Source organism: Thamnophis elegans, chromosome 12 (genome assembly GCF_009769535.1).
Source record: "Thamnophis elegans isolate rThaEle1 chromosome 12, rThaEle1.pri, whole genome shotgun sequence".
In the NCBI taxonomy this organism is placed as follows: domain Eukaryota; kingdom Metazoa; phylum Chordata; class Lepidosauria; order Squamata; family Colubridae; genus Thamnophis; species Thamnophis elegans.
Window position 1 is genome coordinate 47,536,467 of NC_045552.1, and position 25,638 is coordinate 47,562,104.

Sequence of the window (25,638 nt, forward strand, 5' to 3'; positions counted from 1 at the left end):
TGTATTTTCTTTCCTCATTTTCTCAACAAGATACACCAAAAAAAAAAAGATAATCAGTGCCATTCAAAATTTGCAGGCCTGGCTTTAAAAAACTGGGGGTTTTGCCAGAGTTCGCAGACATCAAAAAATAAATTAAGGCCACTTCCTCTTATGAGTTGTCCTGAAGTCGTTACAATTCCCCCTGCTTGCTTATTTATTGATCCACAAGTCACATGGCAAGAACCGTTTGGCTTTCTAAAGTTCCAATCCTTTATGACGAGAAAAACGATTTTTAGGGAAGGTTTGATGATTCAGATGCTTAGGAAGGAGAGTGGGTAAGACGGAACGACCTTTTTTTAGGAATCTGCAGGTGATGTTTTCATATCTTTACAAGCTTCCCCCTTCTGGTGACAGGAAGAGGATAAATTTTGCAACAAAACCAGTTGCATGTAAATTGAGTGCATTGCATCATTTTATATGTGTTGCTTCATCAAAATAGCAACATATTTTTGTTGAAGCCTATTAGCTTCAATGATGGTTAAATAAACCGGTGGTCCCACCTTCGGGGGAGGGGCAGGAAAGCATTCCCCCCCATTTCTTTTTTCTTTTAAAAAACCCCCATTTTGGAGAATATCAGTGACAGAAATCAAGCCCATGCTAAACATATCAAAAAGTCCACCCTTTTTGGACAGGATACTGAAAAGGCATCATTAAAGGAGAATATTTGTAGCTCAGGGTTAAAATGTGGGGTCCTAAGTGCTCTCTCAGCTTGCTTGTTTCCTTGCAGACGTTTTGTTACCATACTAGGTAACCTCATCAGTGCTAGGAAAACCATAAATCCACCTTCGTGCAAATGAAAGTGCTTCTTGCCGTTTCGAACACCAGTGGCCCAAATGAGTCACAAAGGAACAGCCCAGAGAGGTGGGGCTTAATGCTGCCTTTCTCCACTCCAAGGGTCCTGAGAAAGGAAGGATGAACTTAATGACATTTTTCAGACTTATAGACCGTTGCAGCATGGTTCATGTGATCAAAATTCGATCCTTGACAAATGGACTCGTGTTTACGACAGTGGCAGTGTCCCGGGGTCGCGTGATCCTCTTTTACGACCACCTGACAAGCAAAATCAATGCGGAAGCCAACTGTACTACTAACTAATGACGGCAATGATTCCCTTAACAACTACTACTAACTTAATGACTGCAATGATTCACTTAAACTATTACTAATTTAATGATGGCAATGATTCACTTAACAACTGTCAATACTAACCCTAATGACTGCACTGCTTCCCTTAAAACTGTGCTACTAACTTAATGACTGCAATGATTCACTTAACTGTACTAACTTAATGACTGCAATGATTCACTTAACAACTGTAATACTAACATAAGACTGCAATGATTCACTAACAACTGTAACTACTAACTAATGACTGCAAGGAGTCACTTAAAACGTACTACTACATAATGACTGCAAAGGATTCACTTAACAACTGTACTACTAATGTAATGACTGCAATGATCACTTAACAATGTCTACTAACATAATGACTGCATGATTCAGTTAACAACTGTACTACTAACAATGACTGCAATGATTCACTTAACAACTGTGCAAGAAAGGTCATACAATGGGGCAAAACTGACTTCACAATGTCTCACCAGGAAAAATCTGTAAGACTTGGAAGATCAGATTAGGTACAGATCATCCTGCATTAACCATCTAAAAATGGTTACTTAGAGTTGACACAGATTTAATGGCCCATAATCAATCAATTAACCATCCCAGACAAAATTAATCAAGTGGCAGGTAACACTACAGGTAAGTCCTTGACATACACCTATTTGTTTAGAGTTTAGGTTTATTAGATTTGATATGCCGCCCTTCTCCCAAGGACTTAGTGGCCATCGAAGCTACAACAGCCCTGAAAAAAGTGATATGATCATTTTTCACACTTGAGACCATTGTAGTATCCCTGTGTCATGTGACCAACTTGGCAACTGGCTCATATTTATGACGGTTGCAGTGTCCTGTGGGTCACATGATCCTCTTTTTACGACCACCCGACAAGCAAAGTCAAAGGGGGAAGCCAACCGTGCTTAGCAACCATGCTTCTAACTTCACAAAACGGCAACTTATTCTCTGAACCAACGGTGGCAAGAAAGGAGCATCAACCTTTCCATTCCCTCCAGCAGAGCTGAAGAAGCTTCTGGGATGAGAAGCAAAACGTCTTCGGGGGAAAAAACGAGGACATCCACTTGACCTCTTGGGGAAAAAAAGCACCTTTGGGACAACTGTGACCTGGATGACGGAGAATCTCCAAAGAGATAGATGGAGAATTCCAATATTGATGGCACATGGCTGGGGAATTCTAGGCGCTGGAAGTCCGTGGAGGCTACGAAAGGCTTAAAAATGGAAAGAACAACAATGCGTTTCACCCATTCTCACTTAAGCACAGAAATCTGGGTCTCCATGGTGGTCGTAAATCGAGGACTCGCCGTATTCATTGTGCAGGGGTGGAATTATATAGCTACCCTTTTTTTTTTTCCTGTCGTCTCTGCCATTCTCTTCCAGACCGAAGCTTTAACGGGGATTTAAATCTGCAGGCCAGGACAGATTGCAAGTGATCCTTGACTCCGTTCCAATATCACGGCCCCCCCTCCCTCTCCGCCCACCCCTCTAAATCTGTTCAGACCTCTGTTAATCTACTGCAGCCGGCTACTCAAAAACCCGAATGACCAACCCCGCCTCCGCCCTCCCTCCACGACTTCTCCCTGTCTCATCCACCGGGAATTATCTTGACTGAAAACCAACGTTGACCTAATTGTTTACATATCACCCAGATCCATTTGGGGCAGTATCTTCTATTTTATTCTTGAACTTGGGGGGGGGGGGCACATGCGCTGCTCCTGTTGAATTGCGGGCCAGAAAGGCAGACTAGCAGCCGAACAGCTGGAAGGCGTCACCTTATGCTTGCATTACAGCTAGTCCTCGGCTCAACGGCCACAATACAGCCTCAACATTTCTGCGGCTCTAAACAATTGTGAAGTGAGTTTTCGCCCCATTATAGGACTTCCTTTCCTTGCCACCGTTTATAAAGTGAATCCCTGCCGTTCTTAAGTTGCTAAGTGAATCGGCTTCCCCATTGATTTTGCTTGCCAGAAGCTCGCAAAAGGGGACCATCCGGGATACTAAAACCGCCATAAATACAAACCAGTTATCAAGCATCTGAATTTTTGATCCGGTGAGCAAGGAGACGCGGCAGGAACGATCATGTGAAAAATGATTATGTCATTTTTTCAGTGCTGTAATTTCAGACGTCACTGAGTGAGTGGCTATAAATCAAGGATTACCTGTCCCCTTAATTTGGCCCCTCTGGGGCGGGAGTGTGGTGTGAATCCAAGCAACTGGCTAAAGCATGGTTTAATGCACTGAACGGTGTTGTGTGAACAGCTGCCCTTCCTGCTCTTCTGAAGAGGAATTCCAAGGTAGACTGTTACAACCCAGGAAGCTTCCTTGATCTAAACCAGCAGTCACAACTACTGGTCCGCAGAAAAACTATTGCAATTTTTATATTGCACTAAATCAGGGGTCCTCAAACTACAGATACATTTGTATTGCTGCAGAGTGTCTCCCCCTTCTGGGTTATTTTGTGTGGGTCGGAAGGGGGCAGAAATTCGACTTGGGGTCTGCTCCGGCCTCCTGGTGGGGGGCTTTGGGAGAAGGCTGGAGGGAAGCACCGCTGGTGGCAAAGAGCCGGAGAGCCTTGTTCCAGTGGGACTGCCATCATGGCCTGGAACTGGCTGACCATCTCAGCCCGCTGATCCTCCAGGCGCCGGTACCTTGACCTTGCACTCCCGCAGATCTTCCTTCTACTTGGAAAGCCTATGCTTGTAGCCCTCAGTGAGGTGCTTCTGCCGAGACTCCTTCTTGGTCAGATCCAATTTCCACTGAGCTGTTTTGCCAACTCTTTCTCCTGGTGGCTGCTTAGCTCCAACAACTGTTGGGCCCCTGAGGACCCCGGGCAGGGCAGGCAAGGAGTGGTAAGCAGAGGCTGGCAAGGCGCCCCTTGATGTGAGTGACATCGAGTTGGCCACGCCCACCCAGTCACATGACCACCTAGCCACGCACTACCCAGCTGGTCATTAGGCAGATCATATTAGTGGTCCGCCGGCATTTAAACCAGTGGCTGGGTTTCAAAAAAAATTTGGACCTCTCTGTAGGTGTGGCCTGCTTTCCGGGTCCACTGGTGGAACCTCTCCTAACTCGTTCGGTAGATTTGACGAACCTGGTTCTACCGAATAGGTGCGAACTGGTAGGAACCCACGGTCTGATTTAAAATATGAATTTAGTGGTCCCTGAGTCTGAAAGGCTGGTGACCCCTAATCAAAACAGCCCTTGTTAGGGGTATCTCCATTGGGAGACAGAAAGTAGTGCAGCAGAATGTACAGCTAGAGAGAAAGAAAGTTGCTAGTAGAACACCCACGATAGAGTTTCAGACACTGCTAGTAAAAACAAGTAGCTTTCTACTGATAATTGCTTCACAAGCAGTGATAGTAGATATTAGTCCAAACACATTTCAAAGAACAGTCGCAGTTTACATTCCAGTCTATCAAGCATAGGTAAGCAGAGAGAGAGAGCACTCTTGACTCCTTCTTATTGTAAAGTTATTTACAGTTGTTAGTACATCCACTCATTTAAAGCAACGACGACCATTTGTTGTTGTATAAAGATATATATTGCCTACCCAACACTAGAAGTATACTCCCAACAGCCCTAATAACAACAGGGTAGACCTTGTCTCTTCCGAATATTTAGAGTGGCAACACATCCACATCAATCATCATCTGGACAGTATATGGTGGCTTTAAAAAGGATATGGCTGGGTCTCGCTACCTTATGGCCGGTTATGTTGTTTGGGATAAAAAATGTTTCACCCCCCCACTCCATGTGCAAGCAAGATACCCAAACGCTCCTTTGTTCTTTCTACCTGTCGGTAGTATGTAAAGATTCTCTGTCATCCAGGTCATGGTTGTTCCAAAGGTGCTTTTTCAGGAGGCAACTGGACTTTCTTCTTGTTGTTGTTTTTTTTTGAAGGCATTTCTCATCCAAGAAGCTTCTATCGGCTCTGACTGGATGGTGGAGAAGGGAAGGGGTGATGTTCCTTGCAGACAGCTGGTCATTTGCATCCTTTTAGAGGGTCCTTGAAGCCACTTGGAGGTTTATCTATGTCCTCTGGTCACCTTGGTAGTGCTATAGGACTACAGAAGTACCATGCAACGTGACCTGAGGACACAGTGGCACCTCCAGGTGGACTCAACGACCCTCTAAAAGGATGCAAATGACCAGCTGTTGCAAGGAATATCAAACCTTCCATTCCCCACCATCCACCCCCAGCCTATTTTGGCTGAGATGTAGACCTGGTTACAATTCCCAGCTATTCTCATCACTATATTTATATAATCATGCATCCTTAAGAGGCCCCAAATTTGTGATTCTGTATTTAAATCTCAATAATTTCCCATTGAAAGTAAATTTCATGTTCCCTCTCCATTTTTCCATATCTTGGCTTAGGTTACTCTTAATTGTCTTTAAATAACAACCCTTGCTGTTCAATGTTCATTACAATTCCCTTAATCTACTATATAGAATAACAAGTGGTACATATCTCACTTTGTTCATCATCATAGAAGTTTTCTTGGATAAGAAAACGAAACGTCTTCAAAAGAAAAAAAACAAGAAAATCCCATTGCCTCCTGGAAAAAAAAGGGTTCCACCACCAAAACCGCGGTAGACTAAAGCACGCTCGACGAAAGCACGTACGTGACGTCATCACAGCGCGACGAAAACATCGCCGCTGTGAGCAGTAAATTTAAAATTAAAGCGAAAACCTTTACCCTAACCCCCCAAACATAACCTCTAAACCTAACCCTAACCCTACCCATAACCTACCGCTAACCTAACGCTAACCCTTAACCTAACCCTAAACCTAACCCTAACCGCGTACCGGAACCCTAAACCTAACCCTAACCTTAACTCTAACCCTAACCTAACCCTTACCTTTATGTGAATCGGCTTGCTTTAATTTTATTTTAATTTAATTATGTTAATTTTTTTCGTCGCGCTGGCTGATGACGTCACGTACGCGCTTTCGTCGGGCGCGCTTTAGTGGGACCGCGGGTTTTGACGGGTCACGAAAAAAAGCACCTTGGGACAGCCATGACCTGGTTGACTGAGAATCTCTACAGACTTTTAGCTACACAATTTGGGGGTGAACACTCTTTGAATGGTGCAGGGGAGGAGGAATGGATTGCCAGAGGAAAAAAGTACATTTGCAGACTACAGGACCGGAGCATCACTCGGTGACCCTGAAGACACAGATGAACCCCACCCCCCAATGGCCTCAACAACCCTCTAAAAGATGCACATGATCGGCTGGGTGCAAGGAATATAAATCCTTCCATTCCCCGCCATCCTTATCAGAGCCGAAGAAGCTTCTTGATGAGAAGTGAAACGTCTTCGAAAGAAAAACAGGGAAGTCCAGATGCTTCCTGAAAAAAGCATTTTTGGACTACCTGTCGGTAGGTAATTAGAATTCAAGGTTCTATCTTTCTTGATTTGGAGTGGGTGGGTATACTATGCCACCTTTTTCTCCAGGAGAAACCAACCTCAACTTCTTTACCAAGTTGGCACAGCTAAGGTGGCACCAGGGACTGTATCCCCACCCCGCCCGAAAGGCCACCCCACACACTAACCACTACACCACCCAGTCTTTTCCTAAATCTGAGATTTCTGGGGGCAGATGATGTTGCTTCCAAGCCCCCCCCCCCCCCGTGCGCAGGGCTGTCTTAACTCCCGTGGGCCCCACAAGCATAGGGGCCCCATACTCGTCTGTGTATGATAACCCTGTATCCTATAAATACAGCAACATGTTTATTATATTTTACTGCGGTTTATTAATACTAACATGCATTAATAGAAATCAACACTGATAAAATATCAGAATAGAAATATCAATATATAATATTGCACACATTAACCGCTGCAAAGGATCGCCTTTGCACAAAATTGGAAACAAAAAAACTACCCTTCCCAGACGAAATGGTAATTAGGAAGATACTCGACTGTGCCAAAATGGACAGGATGACTATGGAATTAAAAGAAAGAGAAGAGTCGGGAGTATTATAAAATTTGGAGTGGGCTGTACAAGTGGCTAGAGAATAGAACCCAACGCGAGACATAAATCTTCAGAACTATTGATTATAACAAGAAGAAAAATGTATGTATCTAATCGCCGAGTATGTGTATTATAATATTCTATCACAATATAATTTCTACATTAGTATTAGAATTGTTAAATTCTATGAGAAATAGAAGAGTAAAGTACAAAAGCAGAATATACATGCTGATAGGGGAAAGCTGTAAAATTATATCATATTGTCATGTTGTTTGTATTTTTTTAATCTGTTGGTATTTATTTTTTGTATTTTTGTTTTTTTTCCCCTTTTTCTCTTTTTACTTGTGGTTTTTTAAACTTGAAAATGTTTAATAAAAACTATTTTAAAAAAAGAAATGAAGACTGATAAATCTATGTTTAATTGTATGGACCATTTTACATTTTTATCCCTGGGAGGAGTTGTCGTAGGGGCCCATCAAGCTGTTAAGACGGCTCTTGCCCGGGCGCCCCTCGCTTTCGCCCGCAACGAGTCGGGCTCGATGGGGCCGGAGCTCTCGCCTCGGCCCCGTCTGGCGCGGAGCGAGCCAAAGGCGGCCGCGGCGGCACCGACTTTCCGCGGGGCTTGGATCACCGAGCCGGATTGTCGGCGTCACGCGTGGAAACCGCCCTCGCGAGCAAAGCGCCTCCTTTCCTCCGCTTCGTCCGAAGAGCGGAGCGGCGGCGCCTTGCCTTTGCAGCCGGGGATGGAGGCGCTCGTGCCCGGCTGCAAACCCCGCCGAGCCTCGGCTGCAGACGCCAGCGGGGCCGGCTCAGCGGCCGGAGCTGCGCCCTCCCCGGCCGGCCTACTTTCCGCCAGCCAGGTGGTGCTGCCCAACTCCCGCCGAGCAGCTTCCCGGGGAAACGAAACGAAGGGAGGCCGGCGCGGGCTCGCCCAAGGACTCCGCCGCTCGCCCTGCGCGCATCGACCACCCTCCCACGCGCTCCCCCAACACGGGTCTGCGGCTTCACACGTGCATGCTGCTTGGAAAAGAAAGGGGAAGGGGATGGGGAAAAAAACCCCGCGTCCTGGCCGCCACTTTCTTGCATTGGTTGCAACGCGCGGGGGTCGTGGTGTGGGGGATTAAAAGTAACCCATTCCGACGACCACCCTTCTGCCCTTCGCCCGGAAGGGAGTTTCCACCGGGTGGTCAGGCAGCTATGTAGATCAGCTCTCTTCCCACCCCCGCCCCGGGTTCTTCCTGTCTTCAGGCCCGACCTGGCCTCTTCATGCATTATACACGTGTCGCGTCTTGGAAAAAAACGGCCTTCACACGTGCACGCGGCGGGGCTCCAACACGCGGGTGGGGGGGAATGGAAAGATTTGCAGCCGCCCGGTTGGTTTATAAGCCCCACGCTCGGGGGTGGGGAGGATTGGGGGGGGGATCCCCGGAGCTTCTGAAGATCGTTCGCGGCCACTTCCGGGATGAGGCTGTCGGAGGCGAGGAAATCGCAACTGAGCAGCCCTCTTGGGTCGATCGGGTTCAGCCTGGGTGGGGAACCGGACGCGTGTCGGCTTTCCTCCCGGGGCGAGTCTGGTTGCGGCTGTGAGCGGGCTTAGCGACAAGGTCGAACGTGAGAATTCGACCCCCGGTCTCTAAATAGGGTCGGAAACCAAAACTCATTTGGCGGTGTCCAAAGTTCCCCCAAAGGAGGGGGAAACGAGGCTCGGGCTGTCCCAAATAGGGACGACCGCCGTGCACACGAAACGCTTGGGTTTTCTAATGACGATTATGCCCTTGCTTTGAATTTCTGGAGCGGGGGGGGGGATATAAATATTCATGCATATGCAAATAAACCCGCTAATAAATAAATTAAAACCGAGAAAGCGGATTTTGAGGAGGTTTTTTTTAAGAGCTGCATCGAAGAGCCCCTTACTATCTGCTCGTAGGCTGCCCTTAATGGGTTGTAAGCGGCCCTTAATGGGTTGTGTGAACTGAAAGAGGTTAGAACTGCTTCTGTGTTTGGCAAGGATAGAGATAGGTAGGTAGGTAGGTAGGTAGGTAGGTAGGTAGGTAGGTAGGTAGGTAGGTAGGTAGGTAGGTAGGTAGGTAGATAGATAGATAGATAGATAGATAGATAGATAGATAGATAGATAGATAGATAGATAGATAGATAGATAGATAGATAGATAGGTAGATAGGTAGATAGATGATAGATAGATAGATAGATAGATGATAGATAGATGATAGATAGATAGATGATAGATAGATAGATGATAGATAGATTGATAGATAGATAGATGATAGATAGATGATAGATAGATATATAGATAGATGATAGATAGATAGATAGATATAGATAGATAGATGATAGATAGATAGATAGATAGATGATGATAGATAGATATGTAGATAGATAGATGATAGATAGATTGATAGATAGATAGAGATAGATATGATAGATAGATAGATGATAGATAGGATAGATAGATAGATGATAGATAGATAGATATAGATAGATTGATAGATGATAGATAGATAGATGATAGATATAGATAGATAGATAGATAGATGATAGAGATAGATGATAGATAGATAGATAGATAGATAGATAGATAGATGATAGATAGATTGATTGATAGATAGATGATGATAGATAGATGAGAGATAGATAGATGATAGATGATAGGTAGATAGGTAGATAGATGATAGATGATGATAGATAGATGATAGATAGATAGATGATGATAGATGATAGATAGATGATGATAGATGATTGATAGATAGATAGATGAGATTGATAGATAGATAGATGATAGATAGATAGATAGATAGATAGATATAGATAGATGATAGATAGAGATAGATAGATGATGATAGATTGATAATGATAGATGATGATAGATAGATAGATAGATAGATAGATATAGATAGATAGATAGATAGATAGATGATAGATAGATAGATAGATGATAGATAGATTGATTGATAGATAGATAGATGATAGATAGATAGATGATAGATAGATAGATGATAGATAGATAGGTAGATAGGTAGATAGATGATAGATAGATGAGATAGATAGATGATAGATAGATAGATGATAGATAGATTGATAGATGAAGATGATAGATAGATAGATAGATAGATAGATAGATGAAGATAGATAGATAGATGATGATAGATGATTGAGAGATAGAAGATGATAGATAGATAGATGATAGATAGATGATAGATATAGATGATAGATAGATGATAGATAGATAGATGATAGATAGATAGATAGAGATAGATAGATGATAGATAGATATGCTAGATAGATAGATGATAGATGATAGATAGATCGATGATAGATAGATAGGTAGATAGATGATAGATAGATGATAGATAGATAGATGATAGATAGATAGATGATAGATAGATTGATATGATAGATAGATAGATGATAGATAGATTGATAGATAGATAGATGATAGATAGATAGATGATATATAGATAGATAGATAGATAGATAGATAGATAGATAGATAGATAGATAGATAGATGATAGATAGATTGATTTTTCTTTTGTAATCATAAAAAGAAAACCTTGCTATCTAGATGAACAGTGTGTTGTCTGAGTTCAATTAATTTTGAAGAACATAAGACAATAAGCATATGGTAATCATAATATACGTATCATTAATAATACTCCACATCGTAATAGTGACATTCGCTTTCCCATACTAGAAAAAGTTTTCATTCTATAATTAATCATTCTCTTACTCTTTGTCGTTTCTAACCTCTGTTTCTATTAGTTAGCCATGCAAGTCCCATGTTTAAAAGTATTTTGTTTCTTCCTTCTCCTTTATTTTTACGGTTCATCTGCCCATCTGCGCATTCTAACGTTTTTTATTTCATATTCATCTGAAGGGATCTTTTTCCACTTTTCCTACTTGTCTCTGCAGACACAGGTTGTCGGGAAGGCAAGGAGAGAGTGACCGATGAAGGTAAATGCAAGGGCCAAGCATTACTGGCCTTGTCGTCTTTGAGGTGCCACATGCTGGCATCACCCCAGTTCAAACAGTGAGATGTTCCCCCAGAGAACATTCTGGCTTGACCTTTTTTCTAACTTCTTTGCAAAATATTCCCAAGCATTACCAAAATAAACCCTCTTAAGAAAATGGAGTTGCTTTAAAAAAAAAGTGGCTGTTTTAGGAGAAGAAACATTTATTTATGCATAACACATTATACGCTGCTTATTTCTGCTGGCTACGATGACCACAAGGGGAAAAAAATTCTGTTTATAAGATATTTGGAGGCTAATCCAGATTTAACACCAAGTCACCCTAGTTGCTATTGTAGGAAGTTAGCACCCACCCCCTCCTAAAAAAAATGAAATATTCTAGGAAATATCAAAAAAGGCAGAATATTATATTTCCCTGGATGAGAACTGAACCCAGAAGGACATTTCTTCCAACACTATAAAGGTCTGGACCGGAAAATTGTGAATGAGATAAATTGGAAGTTTTTCTCTAGATAAATTGGCCCTTTTTTCCCTAAATTGTGTTTGCTTGAAGAAGGACAGTGAATGATCTAGTAAGAGGTATTAACATCCTTTGCTCATTTTTCCTGTGCCTCTGAGAACTGGTGATGGTTTTGTAAGACCCCCTTCCTTCCTAACTTCAAGTGTTTCCCATTTGCAGCCAAAATAGCCACGGGTGACAGCCATCTTTCCAGGTAGTCTGGAAACACTATTTAAATCTTTCTAATGACTTTCCTTAATCTGGTGCCTCCTGACGTGTTGGTCTCACTTTCCAACATCCTCCAGTCAATGGGTGTGACCACTGACGAAGATAATAGCTGGCCAAACACACCTGAAAGGCCATTAGTTAGAAAAGGGAGTATGAATTGGACTGGATTGGAGTTTATTTGGCCAAGTATGATTAGACACATAAGGAATTTGTCTCTGGTACAGAAGCACTGAGTGTACATGCCAAGCTATATTGTTGTTATTATTTCTTTTATTCATTAAACATGGAACTCAGCCAACTGAACATTCAAAAATGCATTCATTCAACATGAACATTCAAAAATGCAATTGCAATTTGTTGATGTATTGTTGTTGTTATTGTTATTATTATTCATTAAACATGAAACTCAAGTCAACTGAACGTTCAAAAATGCATCCCAAATACCACTGACTGGTGCTAATGGTTGATACGGATTGCTGCCAGCATCCTAGGTATCAACCAAGTACCTTCTTAAGATGTACGATGTTCCTAGTAGTGCAGTTTTTTGCAGTTCCGCTGGTGTTATTGCAGGAAGCTGCAATTTCTAAATGTGTTTTATAAAACACTTGGACATGGTACCAAGTGTCCCGATGACAATGGGTATCACTGTTACATGTTTCATCCATAATCGTGTAGTTTCGATGACCAGCTCGCGATATTTCATGATTTTTTCCAATTCTTTTTTTTGACTCTGGCATCTCTTGGTACCGCAATATCAATAAATTGTACATTTTGGTTTTTGATGACTGTGATATCTGGCATATTGTGTTCTAAATGATGACCCATCTATTCGAAAGTCCCACAAGATCTTCACTTTTTCATTTTCGACAGCTTTTTCCACTTCGTTGTTATCGTTGTTGTTGTTATTTTACTTCATTGCAAATCAAAGTTATCCTTGGTCATAATTCTTGGGTGAAAACATCCAGGGTGGTATATGTTGACTTGTTCATCCTTCAAAGTGTTGTGTAAACTTAGAAAACAGGGCCCAGTCTTCTAATCTAATAGCTGTGCTCAAGCATGTGTGAACAGAACCAACAAATCATTATTCGGTGTTACCATCTTTAAATTCCATTTGAAAATTATATTTCAAGAGAAATCAGTAACAAAGATATTGGTTATCATAGCTCCATCCAGTATGCTTTCCGGGCACTGGATTAACTCTAAACATTGCAACCATGATTTTGTTATTAAAATTTCTGTTTCTAGGTTGGTTCCAAAAGGTTTAGAAGCTTTTCTCTGTATTGTCTTTATAGTGAAGATTGAACATGGACTTTACAACGGTGAGATTCTTAGCCAGGAGTAGAGGCCACAACTCCAATTATAGGCCAGGTGATTTTAGGAAGCAGTGTTTTGAAGAAGGAATACACTGGTCAGAGGCCAAATCTTTCTTCCTTAACTTCTCTATCAGCACATGAGGTTCTACCAGATCTGTCCATCTAGTAATTCATCACTTGCCACATCAACCTTCTCCAAGTTGGTGCGTTGGTCAAGAGTATAACACGTAGGAACTTTTCAAACCCCAGGAAAAGAAAAAGGATGTGCAGGTAAGACTCCCTTATTTATTTATTTTTTTGTCCACTATGACAACCATGTTAGATGCTGAGAACAAGTGGGCCAAAATCACCCCAGAAAGCTTCATGCTCAAGTAGAGCCCAGCACCTTAATCCCTACACTGTATTGTAAAGGTAAAGGTTCCCTTTGCCCATATGTGCTAGTCGTTCCCGACTCTAGGGGGCGATGCTCATTCCGTTTCAAAGCTGAAGAGCCAATGCTGTCCAAAGATGTCTCCGTGGTTATGTGGCCGACATGACTAGACGCTGAAGGCGCACGGAATGCTGTTACCTTCCCACCAAAGGTGGTTCCTATTTTTCTACTTGCATTTTTACATGCTTTCGAACTGCTAGGTTGGCAGAAGCTGGGACAAGTAACAGGAGCTCACTCTGTTACGCGGCGCTAGGGATTCGAACCACCGAATTGCTGACCTTTCTGATCGGCAAGCTCAGCGTCTTAGCCACTGCATCCCTTAAATTTTGTATTGTGTTATATGTTGTTATTAATATTGCGTATAACACAAGCATATGTCGTTATATGTTGTTATAATATTGTATTATATGCATCCCAGTATTGTAGACTGTTATCGGCTCTGCAGACCTACAGAAGTGTCGGTTGCTTCTTCTGATCTTGCCTTTAGTACATCCTCAACTGGAATGCAGCATAGCCCACAATGGATGATTGCTTTTTATAGGCTCCAGCCTTCAAAAGAAGAACAAGGGGCATTTGCATTATAGGATAAATGTTCTCTGAACTTTAGGAGAACATAAGGTGAAGACGAGATAGGCAGCACATAAATCTAAATAAATAAATTCAATAAAGGAAGCATTTTTGCAGGAAAGGTATCCCTCCCGCAGTATACTTTTCCAGAGACTCCTGAGAGACATCTGTGGATTATGGTTTATCTCTGGATTTTCCTGCATAGGATGGAAAGTGGGCGATGGGTACAAGATCTCCTTGGATATCGATATTCTGTAGAACTGATCTGCCTTCCGTGGATTTGTTCGATCATGTTGCGTGATAATCATGCCAGCTGGGGAGGCTACAGAACTACATCAAGGTGTTTTGAGTTGTGTAGATTTATTTTCCTTTCCTTTCCTTTTTGCACTTGTCTTCTCAAGAATCCTGCCACATCTAGTTCACACAGCATACTGGATAGTTCAGAAGTGGAAAGCAACCATTGTTTATCAGTCTCTCTCTCTCTCTCTCTCTCTCTCTCTCTCTCTCTCTCTCTCTCTCTCTATCTATCTATCTATCTATCTATCTATCTATCTATCTTATAATCTATCTATATCTATCATCTATCTATATCTATCTATCTATATCTATCTATCATCTATCTTCTATCTTCTATCTATCATCTATCTATCTATCTATCTATCTATCTATCTATCTATCTATCTATCTATCGAAAGTAGTCATAATCAGTAAGCCAAATTTTGGACTAACCTGTTAAATGCATTTTTCACATTTTGCAGATGTGATGCAAAGCTAAAGGGATTATCAAAACCACAGAATGAATCATTCCGAGTCCTGTTTACATTTGTGGGTCTTAAGGAGCTGAAAATTCAGCAGAGTTTCAAGGCAACACCAGTTGAATTTCTACCTCTCAGACCATGGCTAAAGGATCAGCGGTCTGGCCTCCTCCTGGGAGAGCAGCTGAAAATATATTGGGGTGGTCCCTCAATAGATAAAAATATCTTTTTGCATAAGATCTCAACAACGCAGTTTACTTACAATTCTTCCTTATCCCGATCTACTCCCCTTGGCCAAGGGAGTGCACTTTGCTGTGTGAATGAGTTCCTAACCCTAGCGATGTTGTTTATGTGACAATTCAATCTGATTTTCTCAATTATCACACACTCTGGCAGGTAGGTTAAACCCTCACCTGCAGAATCACCTGTCATTTAGCTGCCAAAGCAAGAATGGGTGGTCTTGAACCCTAAGGTGGCCTTATGGGCAGGTTGCCCAAAGCCCCCCCCCATGCTAACTGCAAAATCTTTCTGTGAAGCATCCATTCAGATATCCAGGGGGGTCTTTCCATTCCCTAATGCCTGCTGGGTGGAAGGTATCACGAGGAAAATTGGATGCCAGAAGAAGTGTCCCAAAAATGAAGAGGGAGGGGGGGCAGGAAGTGTGAAGGATATATAAAGGGTTCTAAGCCATTTGACTCCAGCCTCACCCACTGCCTGCTTCCGCTCAGCTCATGGATGCAGAGATGTGCCCCTCCCCATAAATTATCCAGGAAGGAATAGCCTGAACCTGACAAGGCTGCCCACTTTAAGAAGGAAGACCCATAGCAGTAACTGGCAATGGGTGAAGCCCCCTTTTCTATGCTTAGGGACGTCACTTGTTGTGTTTATGAAAGCTGGCAGCATCGTGGTTATGGCTGCCCGTCTTTGGATTAGTATGGTCTTCTGGATCTCGCAGGGTGGCTTGGCCAAGGAGAGAAGACAGCTTGGAGAAGGTGGGTGTCACCCAAAACTCCTGGGTGCCACCAGAGCGGGAGGGAAATTCTCGTTTTTAAAAGGCCTTCCCTACTCTCATATTACAACTTCTGACGGTGACACTCTTCACCGCTCATCCTTCCGGCTTTTGTCACCTCGTGTCCCTCCGAGAATGACTTCCCACTCCTTGGGTCTTCCTAGTCAATCTTTCTCGACCCCCCCCCTACCCAAACCCCGCCCTCCCTCCCGCCTTCCCTCTTTCATCTTATTTTATGGGTGGGGGGGGAGAAATGAGGGAAGCCCTAGTTTTTTTTTTAAAAGAAATCTGCATTTCCAACGCCGACGCCACGGGGGGGGGGGGACACCTCGGATGTCTTCTTCTGCATTGGAGCCCAGCTTTGCCACCAATTCCCGGGCCAGGATGGGGAGAGGTCCCGGTCGGGGGATGATGGGAGTGGTAGTCCAAGCAAGGCGTCTCAAAAGAGCCCCAGCTGGGCTGGGCGGAAGGACAGAGGGGTGAGCTCCTCCGCCCCGGGACACGGGGGGAGTAAAAAAGCTGGCTGTCTCCACACTCCTCCTCCTCCTCCTCTTCTTCTTCTTCTTCCTCCTCCTCCTCCTCCTTTCCCCCCTCCCTCTCTCGGTGTGTAACTTGAGAACTAGCACCTTGGCTTCTCTCTTTTAAACTCTTCCCGGCTGTCCTTTTGTTCTCCGCTTCGCCTCCCAGGAGGGGCAGTCAACTCCCATCCCTGGGGGTGGAGGGTGGGTGGGGAGGGGGCTCGGGAGAACTTCGCAAGGCTGGCCGGGCGATCCTCGGGGTGGAGATCCCCTCCTCTCCCCAGGCCCCCTTGAGAGCGGCCGTGCAACTCAACCCAACCCAACTCAACCCAATCCAGCCAGCTTGGGTTGCCAGTCGGGGAGTGGGGAAAGGGAGAAGACCCCCGCCTGGGCTACCCCGCCGCGCTTCTCCTGCCCCTTTCGCCCTCCTTCCACGCGCTGCCTCGGTCCGCAGACCCCTCCCCGAGCCGCCGTCCCCCGATCTCCCACAATCCTTTCTCCGAAAGCCAATCGCGCGGAGCCTGCTTGCGTACAGGGCTTGCCAGCAGAAACTCCGCCTCCTTCCCGCTTCGTGCTCCGGAGCCCTTTCTCGTCCTGGATGCCGCGGAGGAGCTCGGCGGAGCTGGCCCGAGGGACGCCGGCCGATGTCAGCGCCGGCCGAGGCTGAGAACGCCGCGCACGTGTCGGCCCTTCGCCCCCCCACCCCGCGCCCAGGTGAGCCCCGCTCGCTTCCCTTTCGCCTCCTGCTCCGCCCGGGCATCGCCTCGGCTCTCGGGATCCTCTTCGGGTGGCGTCCTTCCCACCGAATCGAGCCCAGCCAACTTTACTGGAAGGGAGGGGGGGTGTTGGAAGGAAGAAAAAGTTTCCGGGCATTGGGGAGGGGGCGCCAGGCAGAACCCAGAGATCTCCCCCCCCCGCCCTCTCCCCTTCTTCTGTCCGGCGTCGCGCTAAGCCGGGGGGTTTCTCCTTAAGCCGTGATTTGGGTGGGAGAGGCACGATTGGCTGAGCTCTGGGGGGGACGCGCGGGCTTTAGCTAAAGTAGAGCCCCGCTTGGTTGAGTTCACCCCAACGACAACACGGCTCATCCGAAGCGGCTTTAGGGGGTCTCTCTGGGCGCTGGGTTATCCCTGCCGGTGGTGACCGCGGAGTGGGCTTCAGCTTGGCTTCATTCAAGCAATGGCACTTGGACTTATATGCCCCTTCGCGCTGCCTTTACGGCCCTTCTCTGAGCGGTTTATAGAGTCAGCCTCTTGCACCCCCGACTACCTGAGGTCCTCGTTTTACCGACCTCGGAAGGAGTCCTTCCGGGAAGGAATCAATAGCATTTAGACTTATATGCCTCTTTGCAGCCCTTCTCTGAGCAGTTTACAGAGTCGTCGGCCTATTGCACACACAACACACACACACACACACACACACACACACACACACACACACAGGAGACGACCTGAGGTCCTCGTTTTACCGACCTTGGCAAGATGGGAGACTGAATCAGTAACAGACTTATATACCCCTTCACAGTGCTTTTACAACCCTTTCCTCAGCGGTTTATAGAGTCAGCCTATTATCTCCCCGACTATCTGGGATCCTCCTTTTAACGACCTCGGAAGGATGGAAAGCTGAATCAACATCAATAGTACTTAGACTTATATGCCCCTTTACAGCCCTCTCTGAGCAGTTTATAGAGTCGGCCTCTTGCCCCCCCCCTCCGAACAATCTGGGTAAACACGGCAGGCTGGAGAATGAGGTGCTGCCCTTCCCAAGTTATGTAGACTGTGGCAGCTGAATTTGGTGCCTCTTGGGAAGTAAAAACTCAACTAAGCTTCCTGAGAGATTTTTTTGTATAAGTGTGTATTAGGATAGCAGCCTGGCCAGGGTAAGCCTGCTGGGTTTTAGGAGAGAGTAAGCCCCCCTCCCTTGGACTCTTCCGCATTTGTTTTGGGGGACAAAGAAAGGCATTTGGAGACCTGACGATATGCGCAGAGTGGCCTTCTTCCTTTCGTTTAACTTTGAATATTTCGCTCTGGCCTGGCTGGGATAAAGGCTTGTGTTTTCATTCCTGTCTCTGGGCACGAGAATGCAAGGGGCCGGGGTGTGTGTGTGTCAGAAAACCATGCCGGAAAGAGGACGGATTTGAGGAGAGAGAGGGGGGGGGGAGAGAGGGAGAGACAGAGGGACAGAGGGACAGAGACAGAGAGAAAGAGTGACACAGAGAGAGAGAGAGATGGAGAGACAGAGGGACAGAGAGAGAGACAAAGGCAGAGAGAAAGAGTGACAGAGACAGAGAGAAAGAGTGACAGAGACAGAGACGGAGAGACAGAGAGACAGAGACAGAGAGTGACAGAAAGAGAGAGACGGAGAGACAGACAGAGACAGAAAGAGTGATACAGAGAGAGAGAGAGAGATGGCGAGACAGAGGGACAGAGAGAAAGAGACAGAAAAAGAGAGACAGAGAGAAAGAGTGACACAGAGAGAGAGACCGAGAGACAGAGGGACAGAGAGAAAGAGACAGAAAGAGAGAGAGACGGAGAGACAGGGACACAGAGAGAGAGACAGAGAAACAGAGGGACAGACAGAGAGAAAGAGGGACAGAGAGACAGAGGGACACAGAGAGAGACAGAGAGAAAGAGTGACACAGAGAGAGAGAGATGGTGAGAGAGGGACAGAGAGAAAGAGACAGAAAAAGAGAGACAGAGAAAGAGTGACAGAGAGAGAGACCGAGAGACAGAGGGACAGAGAGAAAGAGACAGAGAAAGAGAGAGAGAGAGAGACGGAGAGACAGGGACACACAGAGAGAGAGAGACAGAGAAACAGAAGGACAGACAGAGAGAAAGAGGGACAGAGAGACAGAGGGACAGAGAGAGACAGAGAGAAAGAGTGACAGAGACAGAGAGAGAGAAGGACAGAGACAGATGGAGAGAGAAAGACAGACAGAGAGAGAGAGAGAGAGAGAGAGAAAGACAGAGAGAGGGGGGACAGAGAGAGAGAGAAAGAGAGAGAGACAGAAAGAAGGACAGAGACAGATGGAGAGAGAGAGAGAGAGACAGACGGAGAGACAGAGAGAGAAAAAGACAGAGAGGGGGACACAGAGAGAGAGAGAGAGGGAGAGAAAGAGAAAGAGAGAGAGAAGGATAGAGACAGATGGAGAGAGAGAGACAGAGACAGACGGAGAGACAGAGAGAGAAAAAGACAGAAAGAGGGGGGACAGAGAGAGAGAGAGAAAGAGAAAGAGAGAGAGAAACATCCCAGTGGGAAACAGAGCTTGTCAGAAACAGCCAGTTTTCTCGGAGCCTGCTTCAAAGGCTTTTACAGAGTCAAAAGGGGCTTCCTGATAAAATTGAAGTGAGAAGGCCTCTTGCCCTGTCCCTGCTGATGTGCTGTCTGTCTTGAGAGGCAGCTGGAATGAAACCTGGTGATTTGGAGACATGGCAAAGTTTGCCTTCCTGATTCCCCCAAGGCCAACTCCAGGCCTGGGGACTTCCTCCATCTGTCAGACAGTTTACTTTGCTTTTTGGAAATCCCAGAGGGGCCAAGACTGACTTACAGAATACACAATAACAAGTGTTGGAAGGGACCTTGGAGATCTTCTAGTCCAACCCCCTTCTCAAATAGGAGACCCTATGCCATTCCACACAAATGGTTGTCTAATCTTTCCTTAAAAACTTCCAGTGTTGGAGCACCCACAACTTTTGAACGCAAGTCATTGCACTGGTTAATTGTTCTCACTGGCAGGAAGTTTCTCCTCTAAGTTTTAGGTTGCTTCTCTCCTTGATTAGTTTCCACACATTGCTTCTTGTTCTGCCTTCAGGGGCTTTGGAGAATAGGTGGACCCCATCTTCTCTGGGGCAGCCCCTCAAATATCGGAAGGCTGCTTTCATGCCACCCCAATCCTTCTCTTCCTATCCAGTTCCTGCAACCATTCGTCCTGTGTGCAGTGGGGTTGAGAGATTCAGTCAGGGTAGACAGCAGCTGGAGGACCAGGCAGGGGGGCTTAGAGGCCAGATGTAGATGCCCCCTTTTACCTGCAGTGTCCACAGCCACCTGGTTAATTCCTCCTTTCATGATAATTAAATAATAAAATAATAATACTAACAAGCAGCAGCCATTGCTCAAATGGCGGTCGTGACCACCGGCTTCCGCTTCAATCCAATTTGCTGCCTACCTATGTCTCATTTTCCCCTGGTGGTAAAGCTAGCCAGGAGAGAGAAAGAGACAGGTCACCCACAGATTATTCAAAGCAGTGCCCCCCCCCAACCTTTTGGGGACCAGGGACCAGTTCTGTGGAGAGAGGTTTTTCCAGGGCCTGGGGAGGATACGGTTTCACGTGCTGCCTGCATCACACGGATGGGGCCTTGCTTGTTTGCGTGGCCCGGTTTTTCGCATGCCGTGGCACAGTGCCAGTCCATGGTTAGGGACTCCTGATTTTAATCACCTACTCAGGGTTGAAACAGAAATAGGACCGACTGTTTGCTGGCCTGTGTAGGGAGATGAAACTCACCTGTGTGATCTGCTCTGCTCTGCTCTCCTTCTCCTTCTCCTTCTCCTTCTCAATCTTCTTGTTGTTCTTCTTCTCTTCCTCCTCCTCCTCTTCTTCTTTTTCTTCTTCTCCTCTTCTCCTCTTCTCCTCCTCCTCCTTCTCCTCCTCCTCTTCTTCTTCTTCTTCTTCTCCTCCTCGTCTTCTCTTCCTCCCCCCTCCTCTCCTCCCCCTCCTCCTCTTCTTCTTCGCAATCTTCTTGTTGTTCTTCTTCTCTTCCTCCTCCTCCTCTTCGCCTCCTTCTCTCCTCCTCCTCTTCTCCTTTTCCTCCTCCTCTTCTTCTCCTCCTCCTCTTCTCCTTCTCTCCTCCTCCTCCTCTTCTCCTCCTCCTCTTGGATTAATGTGTTTGGATTAATGAAATAAAGCCAATAAGTAATTAAATGCAGCAGAATTTTTATTATCCAACATCTTCTTAAAAACTTCCAGTGTTGGAGTATTCACAACTTCTGGAGGCAAGTTGTTCCACTGATTTATTGTTCTGACTGTCAGGAAATTTGTCCTTAGTTCTAAGTTGCTCCTCTCCTTGGTTAGTTTCTCCCCATTGCTTCTTCTCCTGCCCTCAGGTGCTTTGGAGAATAGCTCGATCCCCCTCTGCTTTGGGGCAACCCCTGAGATATTGGAAGACTGCTATCATGTCACCCCTAGTCCTTCTTTTCATTAAACTAGACATACCCAGTTCCTGCAACAGTTCTTCATATGTTTTAGCCTCCAGTCCCCTAATCCTCTTTGTTGCTCTTCTCTGCACTCTTTCTAGAGTCTCAGCATCTTTTCTACTTTGTGGCGACCAAAACTGGATGCAGGATTCCAAGTGTGGCCTTACCAAGGCCTTATAAAGTGGTATTAACACTTCACCTGATCTTGATTCTATCCCTCTGTTGATGCAGCCTAGAACTGTGTTGGCTATTTTGGCAGCTGCCAAGAGCTGCCAGCGGAATACAAAAAACAAGAAAACAAAAATAAGAAATACAAAATAAGAAAACCATTGCAAATCTCACATTCCTTTCCCTGAGGAAACACACGTTTATAAACTTTGTGTGTGTGTTTTTTTATTTCAAATGTCAGGCATCCCATGGGCAAGCTAATGGAACACAACTGCCATATTTTAAAATAGGAGGGATTAATTCAGACGTACCCCTTGGAAATCAAAGCATTCTCGAATAATGTCAAAACTTTTGCTGAAGTGAGTAGTCTGGGGTGCCATCAGATCTTCAGGAGAAGTAAAATTCTTCCTTAACTTGCCCAGCAGAGTGTCAGAAATGTCATGTCCTCAAGGCTGGGACTTACAGCTCTGCTGAATTTCGATTCCCATATAATGTCCCGTTAGGTTGCAGTCACCTGTAAGATACCTGGGTGATGAAGACAGTCTTGAATATTATTCCTAGTTTTTGCCTTTATGTTCTGTGCATACTTTGGCTCTGATGGCCCCTCCCATCTCTTTCATTTCTGAAAAAAACAACAAGAACAACCCTGTTGTGGTAGCATGGGCTATTTTCTAGACCACTGTTTCTCAACCTTGGCAACTTGAAGTTCTGTGTTCTTCAACTCCCAGAATTCCCGGAAATCCTGTCTTCAAGTTGCCAAGAGAAAGAAAAACGCTAGTCTAGAATATTCCACTAAATTTTGTTGTTATTGTTAGTTGCGAAGTCGTGTCCGACCCATCACGACCCCATGGACAATGTTCCTCTAGGGCTTCCTGTCCTCCACCATCCTCTGGAGTCCATTGAAGCTCATGTTGACTGCTTCGGTGACTCCATCCAGCCACCTCTTTCTCTGCTTTCCCCTCCTTCTTTTCCCTTCAATCTTTCCCAGCATCAGGCTCTTCTCCAGGGAGTCCTTCTTCCTTCTCATTAGGTGGCCAAAGTCTTTGAGTTTCCTCTTCAGGATCTGGCCTTCTAAAGAGCAGTCAGGGTTGATCTCCTCTAGGACTGACCGGTTGGATCGCCTTGCAGTCCAAGGGACTTGCAGGAGTCTCCACCAAATTAATAAAATAGCAACCTTCGCTTCTGTTTCGGTAGAATCAAGATTCTCATGTTCCATTCTGTTTCTACCCTTTCCCTGGACTCTGGTTATTGTATATTGTATGATATTGCAAGAAGGAACTACCACAAAATATTGCTGTGTAGATCTAGTACTTGTTTACCATTTCACTGAATTGAATTGAGGTTCATATGAATGGAGCATGGCTTCCCAGTATATGTGTTTTTTTCCTAATATCCTTCTGGTTTTCTATTCCTCCTTTCTGTCCTGTATCGTCAGCCAGATTCTATGACTTGAATATCCTTGCTTTTATTACTTTTATTATTTGCTTTTATTGCTATTTTATTACTTAGGGTTAGATGAGCAAAGAGAGACAGTTTGGTTTTAGGATTAAGGCATCAGGTTACAAACCAGGGGATTGTGAGTTCTAGTCCTGATTTAGGCGCAAATCCAACTGGGTGACTATTGGCTAGTCTCTCTCAAAGCCTTGGGGAGGAGACAATAGCAAACCGCTTCTGAAATCTTGATAAGGAAACAGCAGTGATTTCTCCAGGCAATTGCCACGAGTTAACATTGAGATGGAGGCACTCCGAAAAATTTATTCTTAAGGTTTCCCTACTTCTTTTGTTACTTCTGAAGCCAATTCCTATTCTCAGCAAAAGGAGTGTTCTTCCTTGCCATCCTTTTTGCTTACGGGAAGCCGAACTTCACAAATAAAATAACAGCGCAATCTCTCCTTCTGACACTTCCATCCTGATTCTTCCCGCGAGGAATCAAAGCAGCTGTCACGGACCTGTCCTTCGGTCTTTATTCACACACAACATCTTTGTACTAGATCCAGTTATCATGCCAGGCTGCAACATGTCTCGTTTCATCTTAGCATGTTGTTAAGAACTCGAGCCATTTTATAAAATCATATTTATTAATCAAAGCCAGTTGGGATTGATTTCACCATGGTTTGTTTAATCATAAACCCCAATTGGTTGAGTGCCCACAATATGTTAAGACCAAAACCAAGCTATCATGTTGTTGTTGTTAGTTATGAAATCATGTCCGACCCATCGCAACCCCATGGACAATGTTCCTTCAGGCCTTCCTGTCCTCTACCATCCTCTGGAATCCATTTAAGCTCACTCCGACTGCTTCAGGGACTCCATCCAGCCACCTTCTCTGTCGTCTTCTTCTTCTTTTGCCCTCCATCTTTCCCAGCATTAGGCTCTTCTCCAGGGAGTCCTTCCTTCTCATTAGGTGGCCAAAGTCTTTGAGTTCCATCTTCAGGATCTGGCCTTCTAAAGAGCAGTCATGGTTGATCTCCTCTAGGACTGACCGGTTTGATTGCCTTGCAGTCCAAGGGACTCGCAGGAGTCTTCTCCAGCACTATAGTTCAAAGGCCTCCATTCTTTGGCCCTCAGCCTTCCTTATGGTCCAACTTTCACAGCCATCCATTGCAACTGAGAAGATATCACAGGATGATCTAATAAACTCGTGAATGCCATGCAAAATAGAAACTACTGCAATGCGCTCTACATGGGGCAGCCCTTGAAGAGCATTCGGAGACTTCAGCTCGTCCAGAATGTAGCCGCGCGAGCTATTGTGGGTGCACCTCGGTACACCCACGTTACACCTATCCTCCGCGAGCTGCACTGGTTACCGATTGGTCTCCGGATAGGCTTCAAGGTGCTAGTCATCACTTATAAAGCCCTTCATGGTATTTGATCTGGGTACTTGAGAGACCGCCTGCTGCCAATTACCTCCCAAAGACCCATTAGATCACACAGATTAGGCCTCCTCCGGGTTCCGTCTATTAGCCAATGTCATCTGGCCACTACCTGGGGGAGGGCCTTCTCTGTGGCAGCTCCGGCCCTTTGGAACGAACTCCCCGCAGAGATTTGGACCCTCACCTCTCTCCAGGCCTTCCGAAAAGCCATTAAAACCTGGCTGTGTCGGCAGGTCTGGGGTCGATGATTTCCCTTCCCCTCTCAAATCGTGTGGCTGTTGGTTGTTTTAAATACCCTGTACTTTTTGTAGTTTTTGTGTTTTTCCCTTCCCCTCCTTGGGTTTGTGTGCCGCCCTGAGTCCCGCTGGGAATAGGGCGGCATATAAATAAAATGAACCTCGAACCTCGAAACTAAAATCAGACATAGTCTCGACTCCTTTTCCATTCAGCCAGCTACCCTGGCTCTTCACAAGATCCCTCCTATCAGATCTCCAGATCTATTCTAATCAATCTGGTGCTCCCCAGATGTATAGTCTAACTCACCTTATCTCTAGCCAGAAAAGTCAGCCTTAGTTTACAAAATAGCTCACAGACATCAATTTGTTCTTTTGAAATCCACTTGTTTGAAGAAGAAAGACATCTTCTCTCTTTTAATATTTCTACTGCCGGAATCTCTTATTAGATGCTATCCAAAATATATGCTGATGGGGAATCTCTTATTAGATGCTATCCAAAATATATGCTGATGGGAAAAGTCCATATCCAGAAAGATGGGAGAGAGAAAAAAATTAAGTTTTCCAAGCAAATAAAGTTAAGAGCACATAAAAGATCTTGGGTTGAAGGTTTAGACCCGACAACAGTTTAAATTTGAGATATGAGCAAAAACAATTGGATTTCCTCCCATGTACATTTGCTGCTGCTTTTCCTTTAAATGGAGCAAAGAAAGAAACT